This window comes from Myxine glutinosa, chromosome 13 (genome assembly GCF_964187855.1).
Source record: "Myxine glutinosa chromosome 13, kmMyxGlut1.1, whole genome shotgun sequence".
Taxonomy (NCBI): domain Eukaryota; kingdom Metazoa; phylum Chordata; class Myxini; order Myxiniformes; family Myxinidae; genus Myxine; species Myxine glutinosa.
The window spans coordinates 13,758,559-13,767,006 of record NC_136273.1 but is presented as its reverse complement, the minus strand read 5'-3'; positions in this window follow the sequence as shown (position 1 = coordinate 13,767,006).

Genomic DNA, 8,448 nt, shown 5'->3' with positions numbered 1-8,448 from the left:
GATGTCGGCGATGCCGAACCGGCACTTGGCGGGGTTCACGATGAGGCCATGCTGGCCCAGGCGTTCGAAGAGCATGCGGAGATGGTGGAGGTGCTCTTCGCGGGATGCGCTGGCGACGATGTCATCCAGGTAGACGTACACAAAATCCAAGTCGCGCAAGACGCTGTCCATTAGTCGCTGGAACGCCTGAGCCGCATTTTTCAACCCGAAGGGCATCCGAAAAAATTCGAAAAGTCCGAATGGCGTGATGACGGCCGTCTTTGGGATATCCTCCGGCCTGACGGGGACCTGATGGTAGCCGCGTATGAGGTCCACCTTTGAAAAGAAGGACATGCCCACCAACCGGGCGGAGAAGTCCTGAATGTGGGGGACGGGGTAGCGGTCGGGGGTGGTGGCGTCGTTGAGGCACCGGTAGTCCCCGCACGGTCGCCATCCCCCGCCGGGCTTTGGCACGATGTGGAGCGGCGATGCCCAAGCACTCTCGGAGCGCCGCACGATGCCGAGCCGCTCCAGCGTAGCGAACTCCGCTTTAGCTACCGCGAGCTTCGTCGGCTCGAGGCGGCATGCCCGGGTGTAGACCGGTGGACCGGCGGTGGGGATGTGGTGTTCCACCCCGTGCTTGACAGCCCCCGCCAAGAAGGTGGGCCGCGTGAGGGCCAGGAAGCCAGCGAGGAGGCGGGTGAATTCGTCCGCTGCCGGAAGCATACAGATCAACCTGGCCGGAACCGAATCGCTCAGCAAGCCGCTCGGCGAGCTGCTCGATGAGCCGCTCCGGGAGCTGCTCAATGAGCCGGGCAGCGCGCAAGCGAGCAAGCTGAACGTCTCGGCCTGGACGAGCCTTCTGTGCTTTACGTCCACCAACAGCCCATTTGCACACAGGAAGTCCGCGCCAAGCAATGCCATGGGCATGTCGGCAGTGACGAACGACCACCGGAAAGCCTGCCCTCCGAACTGCAGAGAGAGGCAGCGCTTCCGTATGTGCGTATGAACGTACCGTTGGCAGCAAGCAGTGCGGAGCCCCGGCCCGCGGTTTGCTTGTCGGACGTACCGGCGGGAACGACACTCACCTGCGCTCCCATGTCGCACAGGTAACGGCGCCCGGACAAGGTGTCCGTTATGAACAGTAGGCTGTTTGAACGGCCGGCGCTCAGTGCCACTACCGAGGGCTGGCCCGGGCGTTTCCCGACCTGCCGAATGAGCACGGTGGGCGACACTGCCGAACCTCGTGGCCGAACTTGGTGTGAAACCGGCACCAGGCTTGCGGTTTTTTTTCTGCGGCGGCGGAGGTGGGCGTGGCATGGCGGCCGCCACGAGGCGCCCCTCGGAGTAGGGGTGGTCACCCGCAGGAGGTTCAGCGGCCATGCGGTGCGTCGCGTAATAGGGGTGGTCACCCGCAGGAGGTTCAGCGGCCACGCGGTGCGTCGCGTAGTAGGGGTGGTCACCCGCAGCAGTTTCGGGCTCGGAGTAGGGGCGCGCAGCCCCGGGAGCCGCGACAGCCGCACCGAAACTCACCCGCGTTTCCAAAGCCATGAAGAACTTGTCGGCCTCGGCAGCGAGAGCTCGGGGTTCCGTTATCATGGAACCGGCCAACGCGAGGCATACTCGTGCCGGCAGCTGGCGTCGAAATAGCGCTCGGAATAGAAAATCCGGGGTTCCGTCGCCCAGTAGCGACAACATATGGTCCATTCGGACCGACGGCCGCATGTCGCCGAGCTCGGGGAGGTCCAGGAGGCGGTCGGCCCGTGCGTCCTCCGTGAGGCCGAACGTGGCGAGGAGGAGATGCTTGATCGCCTCTTACCTGTGGTCGTCCGGCGGGTTCCTCAGGACAGATACGACCCGGGCGGCTGTGACGGGCCCGAGGGCGGTGACGACATGGTAGTATCGCGTCGCGTCGCCCGTGATGCGCCGAAGCTGAAACTGGGCTTCGGCTTGCATGAACCAGAGCTCGGCGTGGGCCTCCCAGAACTCAGGGAGCTTTACCGCGTTGATTGCCATTGCTATAGCGTGTACGGATGGTCAGCGATGGCTGATCCAACGTCGAGGTCACCAAATGAAGCGCGGTGCTACGCGCACTACTTGCTTACCAAGGAGGAAGCGGACAACGCGGTGAATTAAAAGAGTCTTTATTGAAAGAGCCCTACTGTAGCACTGCCGTGCTCGGGGCTGTGTGCCCCGTGTATATCCCGAGGCCACGCCTACCCCTCGGGCGTGGCCGCCGCCCACTTGGTGCGCGGAATGATGCCATCACGCCAGTGAGCTTTCGTGTCTGCCACAATGTCATAGGTGCCTCATTATGACGTCATAATTCGACAAGTACAAAACTTCTTCTGAGCTAGATGAAATTTCTTGAGCATAATCTAGGAATAAATTAGTTTAGAAAACAAATAATGATGACGTCATCCGTCACGTGGTTCGACCGCCATATTTGTCCAAAAGGGCCGATAAAAAAGTACCCTCATGGCATGGCCTCGGTGTCTGACCGATTTTTCATTTATGTTGCAGCCTGATCCATTCTGTGTTCGAGCTCTTCAACAGACAGACAGGTGTCAAAACATGACCTCCGTCCACCTTTGGTTGCAGAAGTGATAATACACTTGTTCATCTGTCTGTCAGTGTGTAACATTCCATTCCACCCAATAGTGGGACAACTGGCTTTACCACCTACAATTTCAACCGAAAAAATATTTCGTCCGCCATTTTGGTGCCGTCTGCTGTCGCATGCAAAGCTAAAATAAATCTTCGGAGCTGTTATATTCACAATCGCCATGCCTGTTTTCCCTTCAGTGTAAAACGACCAGAGCGACAGTTATAAGGATTTAGAGCCAATCAACATCACAGGCCTTGTGAGGATAGACCTCAGTGGTCGAGACTGCTGTCTAAATGTCTATACACCACCCAAATAACTACGCGGCATTCTCTCAAGGAACACTTTTGCCGTGCAGGTTATGCAGGTCCTTACTATTATTTCCGACAATTTTCTTTTAAAAGACTTGACAAGGACCATAAAACCCATGTCATTATAAAGGTCTTTGTCCGAGGATTTCCGGGTACCTCGAGAGATAATATGAAAAAAATCATCCGTCATTATTTACTTTTAGCGATGTTTACATATGACATGAATCAGGAAGAAGCTCATTTGTTTTGGGTCGTTTATTGGCACAATTAGGCTGCTCTTGGTCAATTCGGGGATGCAATTTGACCGGGTTTCCGCATATCTCGCAGGATTGTGAGTTGAATAGCCACTCGTGATTGGCCATGACATGTAGGAGCTGTTTCAATTTCAGTTTCTGTTTGAGTTGGTGATGGCATGATAGGGGAGGGGAAAGTGTTAAATATTATGATGTTTCAATGTGGGAATGCCCATTTAGTTATATAAGTGAGAGGAGGGTGGGGGGGGAGAGGACAGAGGTGAGCTTGGGAGGAGAACAACGATGGGACAGAATTGGGGAGGGGGGGGGGGGGAGTTGAGGCTTTGGGGGGTTTGAGGACTTTCGGGTCTGGGGGTGGGGGTAAGGAGTTGTGGTATTGGGGTGGGGTGGGGGTTTGATGGCTTCGCATGGGGAGAGGGATCAACGCCTCAGGGTTGGGAGGGTTTGGTGGTTGATGACTTGGGGTTTGTGAGGGGGAGGGGATCGACGCCTTCGGGTTGGGATCTCACATTGTGTGGACGTTTCACGGGTCTATGCTCGTTTACATAAATACATTACACCCCACCTTTCCCAAAACCCAGAGACTGAATTTATTTTGATTCCTAAAACATTCCGAACACCCCAAGTACAACTAACAAATTTCAACTTGTTCTGTCCAGGGGTTTAGGAGTGTATATACCTGAAACACACAAGCATGCACACAAACACACTCACCCACAACACACAAATATGCACATAAAGCACTCACCCACAACACACACAGACATACACACAAACACACTCACACACAAACACACTCACACACAAACACACTCACACACAAATACACTCACCCACAACACATACAAACATGCACACAAACACACTCGCCCACAAACATGCACACAAACATGCACACAAATACACTCACCCACAACACACACAAACATGCACACAAACACACTCACCCACAACACACAAACACAAACATGCACATAAACATGCACACAGACACACTCACACACAAACACGCTCACCCACAAACACACACACAAAGATGCACACAAATACACTCACCCACAACACACACAAACATGCACAAAAACACACTCACCCACAACACAAACACAAACATGCACACAAACACACTCACCCACAACACACAAACATGCACACAAATACACTCACCCACAACACACACAAACATGCACACAAACACACTCACCCACAAGCACACTCACACACAAATACACTCACCCACAATCACAAACATGCACACAAACATGCACACAAAGCACTCACCCACAACACACACAGACATGCACACAAACACACTCACACACAAGCACACTCACACACAAATACACTCACCCACAATCACAAACATGCACACAAACATGCACACAAAGCACTCACCCACAACACAAACAGACATGCACACAAACACACTCACACACAAACACACACACAAACATGCACACAAATACACTCACCCACAACACATACAAACATGCACACAAACACACTCACCCCAAAAACACACTCACACACAAATACTCACCCACAAACACAAAGATGCACACAAACATGTACACAAATACACTCACCCACAACACATACAAACATGCACACAAACACACTCACCCACAAACATGCACACAAACAAGCACACAACACACACAAACATGCACACAAACACACTCACCCACAACACACACAAACATGCACACAAACACACTCACCCACAACACACAAACACAAACATGCACATAAACATGCACACAAACACACTCACCCACAAAAACACAAACATGCACACAAACACACTCACCCACAACACACAAACATGCACACAAAGCACTCACCCACAACACACACAGACATGCACACAAACACACTCACCCACAAACACACTCACACACACATACACACACACACATACATACACACACTCACCGACAAACACACTCACCGACAAACACACTCACCCACAAACACACTCACCCACAAACACACTCACACACAAACACACTCACCCACAAACACAAACACACAAACATGCACTCAAACATCCTCACCCACAACACACAAACACAAACATGCACACAAATACGCTCACCCACAACACACACAAACATGCACACAAACACACTCACCCACAAACACACTCACCCACAAACACACTCACACACAAACACATTCACCTACAAACACACTCACCCACAAACACACTCACCCACAAACACACTCACCCACAAACACACTCACACACAAACACACTCACACACAAACACACTCACACACAAACACACTCACCCACAAACACTCACACACAAACGCAAACACAAACACACAAGCATGCACACAAACACCCTCATCCACAACACACAAACATGCACACAAACACTCACCCACAACACACAAACACCCTCACCCACAACACACAAACATGCACACAAACACACGCACCCACAACACACAAATACACTTACCCACAACACACAAACACCCTCACCCACAACACACAAACACCCTCACCCACAACACACAAACACCCTCACCCACAACACACAAACACAAAAACCAAATTATATTAAAATTACATGGTACATTTGCACATTGGCATTAATATTGTTTTCGACCCCCTTCCTTCCCTCCACCCTCCACGTCGAAACACCCAATATAATCTGTCCAACCACCTTCCCTCCGAATCTCCTCCAAACCACCATCCACCCACCACCTGATGGACAAGAAATGGATGGATTCATGAACGGATGCATGAACGGACCAGAAAACGGATTAATGAATGAAAGGTTGAATTTTTTTTTAGATTTGTATACAAGATCGAGGCTCGTGTAAAAACTTACATTAATCATACAAAAAACAAACTGACACATAAAACATTTAATAAAGGAAGCGGGAGACAAGATGGGGAGAGAGAGGGAAGCACACAAGTACAACAGTAGAGAACAGGGACGACGGCAGATCTGTGGGAGGGAGAGGGCTTGGGGGGAGGAGGCACGGGAAGGGGGGGGGGGGGAGGTATAAAACACATGGACACTGCTAGGACTTCCAGGAAAGAAGTCGGTGTTTCGAAAAAGTGGTCCGGGGTGAATTAATGGGGGTATAAAAGATCAAGGTTTTGGATGGGGGAAGATAAGAGATGGTGGTTAACAGCTGTTTTAAAGACCTGGAGGGAGGAGTGGGATTGAAGAGAGAGAGGGAGTTTGTTCCAGAGGCGGGAGAAAAGAGGGATGAAGGAGTGAAAGTGAGCAGAGAGTCTTGATTTTGGCAGTTTAACCATCAGAGGGTTGCTGGCAGATCTTGTGCGACCTGCAGGAATATTTGCGGGACAGAGCCCAGAGAGAGCTGGGGGAGCAAGGCCAGAGAGGAGTCGGTAGAAGATGGAAAGACCACCAACCTGCCTGCAGTAAGTGAAAGGCCCTCGGAGTTAGCTTCATCGCGGGAGATTCCAATGATTCTGAATGCTTTGGTTTCAACAGCGTGAAGCCGAGCTAGGTGTGAGGCAGGAGTACCAGCCCAGAGGGGAGAGCAGTATTCCATTGAGCTGCGGATGAAAGCCGTGTATGTGGTGAGGAGCTCAGGTGTGCCAAGGAAGGACTTCGCACGACGGAGGATGCCCAGTCGGCGACTGGCTTCAGAGGCCAGATTTGAAATGTGGTTTTCCCAGGAAAGATCATGGCAGATAGTGAGACCCAAAAGCTTGAGTGACAGAACTTCTTGGAGAGGCTTGTTCAGAAAGTGGATGGGAGGGTTGTCCAGACGATCTTTTCGGGAGACATAGTAAGAGTGTGAGATTTGTCAGGATTGAAAGACATGTTCAACTTGTTTGCCCAGTCTGTGATTTTGTCCAGGTCTGCAGAGAGTGAGGAGGCTGCAGAATGCCAATCTGAGGGATGAGAAATGGAGTGGCAGAGAGTAGAGTCATCAGCAAAGAGATGCAGAGCATTTTCAAGAGAGACAGAGAGATCATTGATGAAGACCAGAAATAGCACAGGGCCCAGAACACTGCCTTGGTGAACTCCAGCCTGAACAGGAAGCGAAGATGAGAGATCTCCATTCAGGGCCACACGTTGACTATGATCAGAGAGGAAGTCCGCAAGCCATGCCTGGAGGTTTCCATGGATACCATAGGAGGAGAGTTTGGTGAGCAGAGCGGGGTGCCAGACCGTAGCGAAGGCACGTGATATGTCAAGGGAGACAGCCTGATTTCCTGTTTGGCATTGAGGACCTCCATCCATTGTTGAGACAGCAGAAGCAGCATTTCCAGAGTAGAGTGACGTGGTCTGAATCCAAATTGATGATCAGAGATCAAGCCATTGGAGAAGAGGAAAGATTTGATATCAGATGCGATGATGGATTCCATGACTTTGCTGTTAATTGGAAGCAAGCTGATTTGTCTGGAGTTGCAAGGATCTGTTTTTGCACCTTTTTTGTGTAAAGCGGGAATGTTTGCTGATTTCCAAGCAGATGGCAGATGACCTTGAGCAAAAGAGAGGGTGAAGAGAGCAGAGAGAGGGTGTGAAAGAGCTACAGAGCAGGATTTTAGGACCCGTGGGCTGATGCCGTCTGGTCCAGTTGCAGAATCAGTCGAGGTTTGACAAAAACTTTTCCACCTTGTCAGGAGGAAAGGACACAGAGTCCAGGAGCAGCTGGGTACGACTGGGTACGGTGGGTACAGAGAGAGACGGGTTTGGGGACACAATATTAGAGGCAAACACAGAGTTGAGTCATTCAGCTTTTTCCCGTGCGGAGTCAGCTGTGTAGCCGTTTGAGGTAAGGGAGGGGATGGAGGGGGAACAAACACCAGAAACAGATTTAACCAGACACCACCAGGATTTGGAGGAGGGAGACAGGTTTGAGAGTTGAGACTTGAGAGTAGAGAGATATTGTTTCCTGGCTCTCCTGAGGGTGGACACACACTCGTTCTGGGCTTCATGAAAGGAACTGAGATTGCCTTCAGTTTGATTTGCCTTCCATGAGGAGAGGGCAAATTGCTTCATGGCAAATGCCTCACCACAAGCTTCACTGTACCATGGACGGGAGGAAGGGTATGACAACTGAAGACGAGATGGGCTAAATCTGTGCATGAGAGAGAGCAATTTACTTTGGAAGAATTCACAGGATGAGTTGATGTCAGAGGCGGTGGAGATGGGAGACCAGTCCAGATGATTGATGGCTGCTTGAAGACCGTGCCAGTCGGCCTGAGTGAAATGTCAGACACGTCGATGCTGAGGAGGCTCTCTGAGAATGGCAAGAGGGATGTCCACTTTATCAAGGAAATGATCAGGTCAGAAGA